We start from the raw sequence: 13649 nt of genomic DNA, 5'->3' as shown, positions 1-13649 counted from the left end.
TAGCCAGGTGCTTCTGTGCCTTTCTCTGTCTGTTCGCTTGGTCCTTCTGGGACCTCTAGTACCTTTTTGTCAGTTTATCTTTTTGTGTTCTGCAACAACTTCTCTGTTTAGGAGGTGTCCCATTTTTGTCCCAGTACTTAGTTCTTTTAGGGACCCCTCCCCTTATGCTATAGGTCTTCGTTCAGACTAGCCGAGGACTAAGGGGGGTCTGTTCGCTAGGAACAGGCAGCCCGCTACATCGTAGGGATTCAGCTTAGTCTTACTGCAGGGACAGCTTTCCCCTTCTTTCCTTAGTACATGTTGCAGATCATAACCGTCAGGAGACAATGAAATGTGTGCTCTCCAGTCTATGGCATAGCATCTCCAGCCTATGGCATAGCATCTCCAGTCTATGGCACCGCATCTCCAGTCTATGGCACCGCATCTCCAGTCTATGGCACTGCATCTCCAGTCTATGGTACAACATCTCCAGCCTATGGCACCGCATCTCCAGTCTATGGCACCGCATCTCCAGTCTATGGCACTGCATCTCCAGTCTATGGTACAACATCTCCAGTCTATGGCACAGCATCTCCAGTCTATGGCACCGCATCTCCAGTCTATGGCACCGCATCTCCAGTCTATGGCACTGCATCTCCAGTCTATGGCACAACATCTCCAGCCTATGGCATAGCATCTCCAGTCTATGGCACGGCATCTCCAGTCTATGGCACGGCATCTCCAGTCTATGGCACTGCATCTCCAGTCTATGGCACGGCATCTCCAGTCTATGGCACCGCATCTCCAGTCTATGGCACCGCATCTCCAGTCTATGGCACCGCATCTCCAGTCTATGGCACCGCATCTCCAGTCTATGGCACAACATCTCCAGCCTATGGCACCGCATCTCCAGTCTATGGCACCGCATCTCCAGTCTATGGCACGGCATCTCCAGTCTATGGCACGGCATCTCCAGTCTATGGCACGGCATCTCCAGTCTATGGCACGGCATCTCCAGTCTATGGCACGGCATCTCCAGTCTATGGCACCGCATCTCCAGTCTATGGCACCGCATCTCCAGTCTATGGCACCGCATCTCCAGTCTATGGCACCGCATCTCCAGTCTATGGCACCGCATCTCCAGTCTATGGCACCGCATCTCCAGTCTATGGCACTGCATCTCCAGTCTATGGTACAACATCTCCAGTCTATGGCACAGCATCTCCAGTCTATGGCACTGCATCTCCAGTCTATGGTACAACATCTCCAGTCTATGGCACAGCATCTCCAGTCTATGGTACAGCATCTCCAGCCTATGGCACAACATCTGCAGTCTATGGCACCGCATCTCCAGTCTATGGCACCGCATCTCCAGTCTATGGCACCGCATCTCCAGTCTATGGCACAGCATCTCCAGTCTATGGCACGGCATCTCCAGTCTATCGCACTGCATCTCCAGTCTATGGCACAGCATCTCCAGTCTATGGCACAACATCTCCAGTCTATGGCACAGCATCTCCAGTCTATGGCACAGCATCTCCAGTCTATGGCACAGCATCTCCAGTCTATGGCACCGCATCTCCAGTCTATGGCACAGCATCTCCAGTCTATGGCACAACATCTCCAGCCTATGGCACCGCATCTCCAGTCTATGGCACCGCATCTCCAGTCTATGGCACTGCATCTCCAGTCTATGGTACAACATCTCCAGTCTATGGCACAGCATCTCCAGTCTATGGTACAGCATCTCCAGCCTATGGCACAACATCTGCAGTCTATGGCACCGCATCTCCAGTCTATGGCACCGCATCTCCAGTCTATGGCACCGCATCTCCAGTCTATGGCACGGCATCTCCAGTCTATGGCATGGCATCTCCAGTCTATCACACCGCATCTCCAGTCTATGGCACCGCATCTCCAGTCTATGGCACCGCATCTCCAGTCTATGGCACAGCATCTCCAGTCTATGGCACAACATCTCCAGTCTATGGCACAACATCTCCAGCCTATGGCACCGCATCTCCAGTCTATGGCACCGCATCTCCAGTCTATGGCACAGCATCTCCAGTCTATGGCACGGCATCTCCAGTCTATGGCACGGCATCTCCAGTCTATGGCACGGCATCTCCAGTCTATGGCACAGCATCTCCAGTCTATGGCACAGCATCTCCAGTCTATGGCACAACATCTCCAGCCTATGGCACCGCATCTCCAGTCTATGGCACCGCATCTCCAGTCTATGGCACTGCATCTCCAGTCTATGGTACAACATCTCCAGTCTATGGCATGGCATCTCCAGTCTATGGCACGGCATCTCCAGTCTATGGCACGGCATCTCCACTCTATGGCACTGCATCTCCAGTCTATGGCACGGCATCTCCAGTCTATGGCACTACATCTCCAGTCTATGGCACCGCATCTCCAGTCTATGGCACCGCATCTCCAGTCTATGGCACCGCATCTCCAGTCTATGGCACAGCATCTCCAGTCTATGGCACAACATCTCCAGCCTATGGCACAACATCTCCAGCCTATGGCACCGCATCTCCAGTCTATGGCACCGCATCTCCAGTCTATGGCACTGCATCTCCAGTCTATGGTACAACATCTCCAGTCTATGGCATAGCATCTCCAGTCTATGGCACGGCATCTCCAGTCTATGGCACTGCATCTCCAGTCTATGGCACTGCATCTCCAGTCTATGGCACGGCATCTCCAGTCTATGGCACGGCATCTCCAGTCTATGGCACTACATCTCCAGCCTATGGCACTACATCTCCAGTCTATGGCACAGCATCTCCAGTCTATGGCACCGCATCTCCAGTCTATGGCACCGCATCTCCAGTCTATGGCACCGCATCTCCAGTCTATGGCACAGCATCTCCAGTCTATGGCATGGCATCTCCAGTCTATGGCACAGCATCTCCAGTCTATGGCACAACATCTCCAGCCTATGGCACAACATCTCCAGCCTATGGCACCGCATCTCCAGTCTATGGCATGGCATCTCCACTCTATGGCACTGCATCTCCAGTCTATGGGATGGCATCTCCAGTCTATGGCATGGCATCTCCAGTCTATGGCACTGCATCTCCAGCCTATGGCACAACATCTCCAGTCTATGACACTGCATCTCCAGTCTATGGCACAGCATCTCCAGTCTATGGCATGGCATCTTCAGTCTATGGCATGGCATCTCCAGTCTATGGCACAGCATCTTCAATCCACATTGCTCTGGATACCAGTACGTCAGCTGCATTGCCAGTTCTTGTCACACTTCCTTTAGCATCCGGCTGTGCTTCCTCATGTTCAGGGGGAAGGAGCTGTTAGTGCCTATCCATTCGGGGGGCATTGTAGACATCTAGAAATGTGTCTATGTGTCCAAGGTGAAAGAGCGATGAGAGATGTCCAGGTAATGTACAAGAACTACATTTTTTTTTATATGGGGCATGAAGAGGTGTGGGTTTAGATCTGTGGAAGGAAATGTGGTACATTTTTTTTAAGTGCAGTGATAAAAAAAAAAAAACACTGAAAGAGTTTTAGTTTCCGGATGCTAAAAACGTTTTTATTCCTGGACATGACTCCTAATTAGTGTTGAGCGAGTATGTTCTATTAACCCTTTCGCCGAGTATGTTCTGTCCGAGTATGCTCGGGCCGAGCTCCGAGTATTTACAGCTGCTCGGTGATATGGTTGAATCACTCCCGTGTGCATGATTTGCAACTGTTTGACAGCTTTAATACATGTGAGAAATGTGTAAGAAATAGACATTCCTCCCATGTAATAAAGCTGTCAAACAGTTGCAAATCATGCACACGGGAGCGATTCAACCATATCACCGAGCAGCTGTAAATAATCGGAGCTCGGCCCGAGCATACTCGGACTGAACATACTCGCTCAACACTACTCCTAATCCTTATTCCCTTTTTTGGTTTGCCACCGAGTGAACATTTTATAGGAAAAATTAGGCAGAAAATAAACGCTGGGCTGCGCACTTGAACTTTGGATCTTCTCTAACGGTTGAAGTTCCATAGAAATAATTAGCGCTCGGGACTATTTTTGGTTCCATCGCTAACTCTTCTTCATCTTCAGAATTAAATGTGTTGTCAGGAGAAGGAATAATCCTGTAATGGGGCTCATTTTTCATGAGTCATTTTTCACCAAGGACAAGAAATGAATAGAAACATCTAATTAGCCAGTAAGATTAATATTCCTGTGATTAGTGATAGACACTTAAGACTTTGATTTAGGTCAGTGGTTGCGGCGAAGTCAACTTACAAAAGCCAACTCAGCATATAAACCTTTCGGTGATTTTTTGCAGAACGGGCCCAGAGAGACCCTAATCCACGGTCCCACACCTGACTCACTAGTGCATTTGGATTTTCTTATTAAGCAGGATCTAGGTCAAAGATATTAAAAGCAGCATAACAAATTAGATAATGTTTTATTGCAGAGGTGGAACGTGTCCAATTTCGGGAGTAATTATTTCAGAGCTCGGAGAAGCCATCCAAGATTTGTCCTTCATCGCCAGTACCTATTTCGAGGGGGGAAAGAGTTTCTTGCGATGCATTTTTCACATATAGGAAACGTAAATTTGCCACTTGACAAAGGGATTAGTTGAGGTTGTAGCTAATGGGGGGAACTCGCCCCCGAGTCGTAGAGGTCAAGGAAGCTCAAAGGTGCCCAATATATAGGAGCTAGACAGATTTTGAGCCTCATAATCTGCTGTGGATGGTTTTCTATGGGATTAAAGGCTTGTAATTCCGCTGCATTATGTAGCATCAGAGCAAAGGACAGACCCTTGATAGTGGCACATGGAGAATATAGATTCATACTAGAGCACATACATTCCCGAAAAGTCACCAAATCCTTGGGAAAATCAGTGATTAAAGGGAACCTCTCATGTGGAAAATGGTATCTGATCCGCAGGCGGGACATTATAGAGCAAGAGGAGCCGATCAGATTGATCTGCACTTTCTGGTAAAGCTTTCAGTAAAACTTACATTGTATTCATTGAATTCCCTGTTGTTTGTATTCCTATGAGTCCAGTGAGTGACAGTCTTCCCTGTAGGACTGCATGCACAGATAGCTGTCAATCACCACTAGGACCGCCCACTGGACTCATACACACAAACACCAGGGATTTCAATGAAAAAATTATAAATGATGCTGAACATTTCCAATCAACGTATACAGTGGGTACGGAAAGTATTCAGACCCCTTTAGATTTTTCACTCTTCGTTTCATTGCAGCCATTTGGTAAATTCTAAAAAGTTCATTGTTTTTTCTCATTAAAGTCCACTCTGCACCCCATCTTGACAGAAAAAAAACAGAAATGTAGAAATTTTTGCAAATTTATTAAAAAAGAAAAACTGAAATATCACATGGTCATAAGTATTCAGACCCTTTGCTCATATTTAAGTCACATGCTGTCCATTTCCTTGTGATCCTCCTTGAGATGGTTCTGCTCCTTCATTGGAGTCCAGCTGTGTTTAATTAAACTGATAGGACTTGATTTGGAAAGGCGCACACCTGTCTATATAAGACCTCACAGCTCACAGTGCATGTCAGACCAAATGAGAATCATGAGCTCAAAGGAACTGCCCAAGGAGCTCAGAGACAGAATTGTGGCAAGGCACAGATCAGGCCAAGGTTACAAAAGAATTTCTGCATTACTCAAAGTTCCTAAGAGCACAGTTGGCTCCATAAACCTTAAATAGAAGAAGTGTGGGACCACCAGAAGTCTTCCTAGGCCTGGCGGTCCAGCCAAGCTGAGCAATCGTGGGAGAAGAGCCTTGGTGAGAGAGGTAAAGAAAAACCCCAAGATCACTGTGGCTGAGCTCCAGAGATGCAGTAGGGAGATGGGAGAAAGTTCCACAAAGTCAACTATCGCTGCAGCCTTTATGGCAGAGTGGCCCGACGGAAGCCTCTCCTCAGTGCAAGACATATGAAAGCCCACATAGAGTTTGCTCAAAAACACATGAAGGACTCCCAGACTATGAGAAATAAGATTCTCTGGTCTGATGAGATGAAGATAGAACTTTTTGGTGATAATTTTGGTGTGGAGAAAACCAGGCACTGCTCATCACCTGCCCAATACATTCCCAACAGTGAAACATGGTGGTGGCAGCATCATGCTATGGGGGTGTTTTTCAGCTGCAGGGACAGGACGACTAACTGCATTTGAAGGAAACATGAATGCGGCCAAGTACAGAGATATCCTGGATGAAAACCTCTTCCAGAGTGCTCTGGACCTCAGACTTGGCCGAAGGTTCACCTTCCAACAAGACAATAACCCTAAGCACACAGCTAAAATAACAAAGCAGTGGCTTCAGAACAACTCTGTGACCATTCTTGACTGTCCCAGCCAGAGCCCTGACCTAAACCCAATTGACCATCTCTGGAGAGACCTGAAAATGGCTGTCCACCAACGTTCACCATCCGACCTGACGGAACTGGAGAGGATCTGCAAGGAAGAATGGCCGAGGATCCCCAAATCCAGGGGTGAAAAACTTGTTGCATCATTTCCAAGAAGACTCATGGCTGTACTAGCTCAAAAGGATGCTTCTACTCAATACTGAGCAAAGGGTCTGAATACTTATGACCATGTGATATTTCAGTTTTTCTTTTTTAATAAATTTGCAAAAATTTCTACATTTGTTTTTGTTCAGTCAAGATGGGGTGCAGAGTGGACTTTAATGAGAAAAAAATGAATTCTTTAGAATTTACCAAATGGCTGCAATGAAACAAAGAGTGAAAAATGTAAAGGGGTCTGAATACTTTCCGCACCCACTGTATATCACTCTGCTTAGCGTCTTTTCTATATCGTTCTGTCCACAAATCAGACTGCACAGACAGCTTCCCTCTGAGGAAGGTTTCTTCTGCCCTGGCGTCCTATAGCACATATGTGAATGGAGTGTGGGAATGGTTATGGCCTCTAAGTGTGGTGCATGATGATACAGAAAAGTTACAATGTCACTAAATCATCAACAGATGACCGGCATGTTATAGGTGCCCCTATACATTTATTTATTTATTTTACTCACTTATATAGCGCCATTAATTCCACAGCACTTTACAGACATCATCACTGTCTCGGTTGAGGCTCACAATCTACATTCCCTGTCTATGGAGTGTGGGAGGAAACCAGAGAACCCGAAGGAAACCCACGCAAACACGGGTAGGACCCTATCATGATCTCGGCAAGTCCCAATCCCCAATCTGTAATTTGTTACTGATGTGTCTGTCATTGCTTGTCCTAATGACGTAACGTATACGGAGATGAGTGGCGGGAGATGAGCAGCTTTGAAGAAAAAAAAAAAAATGCAATTTTACAATACTCGGTCTGGAGATGTTTACGCTATGTTTGTCTATGTGTTGCCACCCGGTGGTTGTGATGTGAATTGCAGCCTCTGGAGAGATTTGCTAGCACATTGCAATAATGTACTGAATTAGTATCAGGATAAATTGGAGTTATTAAAGGGGTAAGTAGTCAGCTCTCCGTAGGTTAGGGGATAACTTATTCACTGGCAGGTTAATTGCTACTGAAAACCCCTTTAACCAAATCTGAAGAAAGGTACATCGTGCAATCTAGTGTAAAGTGTAAGGAACTAAGATGTTTTTGGCAAGAGAATGAATTGAGCTTTGTGAAGGATAAAGATGCAGATAAGGTAAGGATGTGTGGGCAATCTCTGTATTGTCTATAGGGGTAGACAGAGGTACGTGTAGCTATAGGGGGTGCAATCATCTGAGCTCTGGACCCTAAAGGTCCCTTGTCTCATATAGGACCAGGTCTATAAATCAGACATGTTGGAGGGCGGCGTAACAATTTTTTGCATTGGTGATCAGGAGCATCACATTACCGCTTTGCTCCAAAACACAGATTTTGGTCTTTTTTGAAGGAATGCATTGGAAAAAAATACTCGGTGTGCCAGTAAATGTGAGCAGCCGCAGGTAGAGGACGGGCCATTGTAATTCTACCACCGCCATATTAGATCAGGTATGTGACAGCATCCAGGAATTCTGAAGCTCTAAAGAGAGATGACTGAGCGGAGCCGATGGCCAGACATCACATTCCAGTACTTTCTGTCTCTGTTTCCTTCCTCGCTATCTATTCTCCTTTTTATGACAATTGAGACTCGGGGATCACATAAGGAAAAGATTTCTCAGGAATATAATATTCAAGCTGGAGCCAAGAGGGACCGTCCTCATCGTGAATGTCTGCAGTTCAGAATTGCATTTTACCAAAGTGATAAGACGCCGGAAAAATAATCACGGCCGCCGTGATGTCTGAGCCGATCGTCCTGAGAATTCAGCCTATTCATTCTGGAGGAGTCGAGGTGCGGAGACACTGTGATCGAATGGGGACTACTCCTGAAGAATGCACCGAATGATAAGATGCTAATTTCTAGATTATACTGAGAGTTGTAAGGGTTGTGGAGTTTGTGTTGGGTATTGCTGCCTGGTTGCATTGAAATGAATAGGACATGGAGCAAAGCCAGGTAGGACAGGGTTAAATCCTAGCACTGCAGCTCTTGGTTAGATTGCACCTAACTAGCTTTAACTTAGAAGCAGGGCCTGTGTTCACTAGAGGTTTGTCAGTCTTCTGGAAGATGCAGAGTCTAGAGTGCTGCTGGTGACTGACCAGCTAAAATATGAGCTATAGCTGGGAGAGAGACATGCCAGAGTCTCTCTGAATGGGGACTGCTTGGGTTAGCTAGGAAAGCTGAGAAGTCTGTGTGTTGGAGCTGCAGATTACCAAACCACACTGCATATGTGAACGCTACCTAATGCCTACTTGAAAGCATGAATCCCTACAGAATCCTGAGAGGCCCAAAATGTCACTATCAAAATGTTTAATTATGCCAATACCTCAATTATAGTTCATTGATAATGTTCTTTCATTCTGCACCAGAATACTTTTTAGAGTCAAGGTTTTCTGTTACATTGTGCATCCTAATATCCATCCGACAGGCACCACCAATTCACCAGAGAACTGAACCGGCCACGAGTATTATCTCCTAATCAAGAACACATGCCTCCACCCAAAAGTGCACATTACACTTCTGAACTTGAGAAACTGATCTCTACAGTTTACAGAACATTGTCTGAACCCAATGGTTATTATGGGGTCTAATGATCATCTGATGTGTACGGGTTTTCTACATTTTAGACCCTTTTGTACTAATGGGAGAGGACAGAGAAGTCTGGAGGAGAACAGAGGGAACTAAAAGACAGAGGGGACTGGAGGAGGACAGACGGGTCTAAAGAAGGATACAGGGATCAAGAGAAGGACAGGGGGGTCTGGAGGAGGAAAGAAGGGTCTGCAGGAGGACAGAGAGGCCTAGAGGGAACAGAGGAGTCTGGAAGAGGACAGAGGGATCTGAAAGACAGAAGGGACTCGAGGAGGACATAGGGGTCTAGAGATGGATACAGGGATCAAGAGAAGGACAGAGGGGTCTGGAGGAGGAGAGAGGGGTCTAGAGGGAATAGAGGAGTCTGGAGGAGAAGAGTGGGGTCTGGAGGAGAAGAGAGGGGTCTGGAGGAGAACAGAGGGGCCTAAAGGGAACAGAAGAGTCTGGAAGAGGACAGAGGGATCTGAAAAACAGAGGGAACTGGAGGAGGACAGAGGGGTCTAGAGAAGGATACAGGGATCAAGAGAAGGACAGAGGGGTCTGGAAGAGAGAAGGGTCTGGAGGAGGACAGAGGGGTCTGGAGAAAGAGAGGGGTCTAGAGGGATAGAGGAGTCTGGAGGAGGACAGAGGGGCCTGGAGGGAACAGAAGAGTCTGGAAGAGGACAGAGGGATCTGGAGAAGGAGAAAGGGGTCTAGAGGAATAGGAGGAGTCTCGAGGAGGAGAGAGGAGTCTGAAGGAGAACATAAGAGTCTGAAAGGGGACAGAGGAATCTGGAGGGGAAGAGAAGAGTCTGGAGGGAACAGAGAAGTCTGGAAGAAGTGAGCGGTGTCTAGAGAGGACAGGAGAATCTGGAGCGAACACAGAAGTCCAGAGGGGAATAGAGAAGGTAAGCGCTCAACATCTAGTGTATGGAGAGTTGACCATTACCTTTAAAATCAGAAGGTTTAGCCAACATCTATCTAATGATCTAATGCTTGTGGGCACCTTAAAAACTATACATTTCTTTTGTCAGTTCAGGGAGAATTATTTCTGTGATAACAAGATCCGGTATTCATAATCCCTGAGAAGAAGGACTATATGGCGGTGAATGCCTGTGCTTTATTTCCAGGAATTCACCTCTTTGTTGTGCGCCTATGATCAGAATATTTTCATATCTGTGGAGTTAGCGCCGTTCCCCCGGCACATCCATCAGAGAACATGGCACCTCAGTCATCGCAAAAATGCAAGCTATGTTTTGATCTTCCAGTGAAAGGTCTTATTAATTATTTCTCAAGACCTGATTTAAAATAGAGTCGAGGCCGAGATCTCGGTTCGGGAGGATGGTGTTCAGTGCAGGTGAGGAGGATGACAGCAGCAAGTCAGCAACTTGGGGATCATAAAACCTTCTGTTCCACGAAGAACAAGAGACATCAGGAACTAACGTGACCGACCCAAGTCATTACAGCTCCAGATAAAGGACACTCACTCATGAAGCTTTAACAACAAGACCTTCTGGAAGGCGACACTGATGGAGTCAGACGGCACATCTCAATGTGGTACACTATATTGACGTGTCAGCTGTTATTTTTCCCCAGAAGACTGAAGGTTAGACTTCTAATTTATATTCTTGGAGGTCCTACACATCAAATAAGGGACATAAAATGAAGTCTCCGAAGAAGCAGTCACTAAAGAGAGCAACATATCCAGAGAAGAGTGGCACAAGGTTAACAGTTTTGCAAACAAATAACTAAATAGAATTCACATTTTCTATGGGATACCATACTACAACATACTCCCCCAAATGTCGGCCATTGATTGCAAACAAGATTTGCTATTTTGCACCCAAAAAAAAGAACTTTTCCTAACAAATTCATTCAAGACCATGGTGTAAAAATGGGTACACCCCCAATGAAAGTCTTAGGAGCAAAGATAAAGTTTAGACTACAAAATTCTAACAAGAATTCAGCCACAGGTCAGTCTACTTCTTCATTACACCGGTGTCCAGAAGATGAGAGACTAAAAAAGAGCGATACTTAAGAAAGAAAACACCTTCCCATTTCATGTTGTTAGCAATGGCACCACATGGAAGAGAAATGTCACCTGAGAAAGAAAATCATTTCTATACACCAGAAAGGTGAAGGCAACAAGAAAATCAGTCAGATACTGGAGCAAAAGTGATACAAAAATGTAATAAAGATGGAGCTGCAGCATCTCACAGCAACGTGACCACGGAAACTACCACCTAAACAGGAGCGTCTACTGATGAGAAGGGGGCAGAAAATCCACATGTAGGTTCACTGCAGTTATCTAAAGAAGTAGAAAGCCGGACACAATCCGGCGCAGACTGCAGAGGAGAGGCAGCACGGGGGTTGTCCACAGAGGAAGCCGTTCCTAAAGCCCAGGCACAAAAAAGCCGCGTACTATGAGCCGGGGACCAGGCTGAAAAATATGAAGATACTGGGACCCAGTACTCTGGAGGGATGAGACCAAGAGAGAGGTTTTTGCAACTGATGGTTTCAATGAAGCATGGCGTCAAAAAGGTGAGGTGTTCAAAGAAAAGAGCTTGGTGCCTCCAGTGAGACCTGATGGTGTCAGTCTCCTTAAGTGGTGGCACATGAGCTGCTGGCGTGGGGACACATGAGCTGCTGGTGTCGGGGGGCACATGAGCTGCTGGTGTCGGGGGGCACATGAGCTTCTGGTGTCGGGGGACACATGAGCTGCTGGTGTCGGGGGGCACATGAGCTGCTGGTGTCGGGGGCACATGAGCTGCTGGCGTGGGGACACATGAGCTGCTGGTGTCGGGGGGCACATGAGCTGCTGGTGTCGGGGGGCACATGAGCTGCTGGTGTCAGGGGCACATGAGCTGCTGGTGTCAGGGGCACATGAGCTGCTGGTGTCGGGGGGCACATGAGCTGCTGGCGTGGTGACACATGAGCTGCTGGTGTCGGGGGGCACATGAGCTGCTGGTGTCGGGGGGCACATGAGCTGCTGGTGTCGGGGGGCACATGAGCTGCTGGTGTTGGGGGGCACATGAGCTGCTGGTGTCGGGGGGCACATGAGCTGCTGGTGTCGGGGGGCACATGAGCTGCTGGTGTCGGGGGACACATGAGCTGCTGGTGTCGGGGGGCACATGAGCTGCTGGTGTCGGGGGGCACATGAGCTGCTGGTGTCGGGGGGCACATGAGCTGCTGGTGTCGGGGGGCACATGAGCTGCTGGTGTCGGGGGACACATGAGCTGCTGGTGTCGGGGGACACATGAGCTGCTGGTGTCGGGGGGCACATGAGCTGCTGGTGTCGGGGGGCACATGAGCTGCTGGTGTCGGAGGGCACATGAGCTGCTGGTGTCGGAGGGCACATGAACTGCTGGTGTTGGGGGGCACATGAGCTGCTGGTGTCGGGGGGCACATGAGCTGCCGGTGTCGGGGGGCACATGAGCTGCTGGTGTCGGGGGCACATGAGCTGCTGGTGTCAGGGGGCACATGAGCTGCTGGTGTCGGGGGCACATGAGCTGCTGGTGTCGGGGGCACATGAGCTGCTGTGTCGGGGGCACATGAGCTGCTGGTGTCGGGGGCACATGAGCTGCTGGTGTCGGGGGCACATGAGCTGCTGGTGTCGGGGGGCACATGAGCTGCTGGTGTCGGGGGGCACATGAGCTGCTGGTGTCAGGGGCACATGAGCTGCTGGTGTCGGGGGGCACATGAGCTGCTGGTGTCGGGGGAGCACATGAGCTGCTGGTGTTGGGGGGCACATGAGCTGCTGGTGTCGGGGGCACATGAGCTGCTGGTGTCAGGGGGCACATGAGCTGCTGGTGTCGGGGGCACATGAGCTGCTGGTGTCGGGGGCACATGAGCTGCTGGTGTCGGGGGCACATGAGCTGCTGGTGTCGGGGGCACATGAGCTGCTGGTGTCGGGGGGCACATGAGCTGCTGGTGTCGGGGGACACATGAGCTGCTGGTGTCGGGGGACACATGAGCTGCTGGTGTCAGGGGGCACATGAGCTGCTCGTGTTGGGGGACACATGAGCTGCTGGTGTCGGGGAGCTACATGTCATTGATGGGACCATGAAGTCACAGATGTGCTGCTCTATAGTGACAGAGAAGATGCCGCCATCACTCCCATCCCTTTTCCAACATGACAATGAAACAAAACTCATATGTGTGCATTTCAGAAGAAGAAGAGGTGACGGTGTCTCCTGCTCTGACAACTGGACCCCTATGGGGAGTTCTGGAGAGACAAGTTGTCATCACTCTCCATCCGGCATCCAGGCTCGAAAACATTCTTGAATAATGATAAAAGATAGATGTTGCAATATGTCGCCAACTTTTTAATTCCACTTCTAGAAGACTCAGTGCCGTCCTTACAAATCATGGAGGTCACACAAAATACTGGACGTTGGAGTTTTTGTTAGGGGGTGTACTCATTTTTGTAATATATAATTTCAGGAAAACTGAAGATTTTGTAATGAAAGTTATATTAGTAACCTTACTGTCATATTATGGGTTAAATAAATGTTCTATAAAACTCAGTCTTGCCAAAATTGTGGAAATTATTCTTCCAG

General features: G+C 48.2%; 1 protein-coding gene across 3 annotated transcripts in view; it reads right to left on the bottom strand.

Moving 5' to 3' along the window:
* The window catches only part of SORCS1 (sortilin related VPS10 domain containing receptor 1), a 951041-nt gene that overhangs the window by 29057 nt on the left and 908335 nt on the right, over positions 1-13649 (bottom strand). The window lies entirely within an intron of this gene.

This window comes from Phyllobates terribilis, unplaced genomic scaffold (assembly GCF_046119375.1).
Source record: "Phyllobates terribilis strain yellow unplaced genomic scaffold, ASM4611937v1 Scaffold_5__5_contigs__length_657084704, whole genome shotgun sequence".
In the NCBI taxonomy this organism is placed as follows: domain Eukaryota; kingdom Metazoa; phylum Chordata; class Amphibia; order Anura; family Dendrobatidae; genus Phyllobates; species Phyllobates terribilis.
Note: the sequence above shows the minus strand (reverse complement) of the source record. Positions and strands in the feature narration are given on the sequence as shown.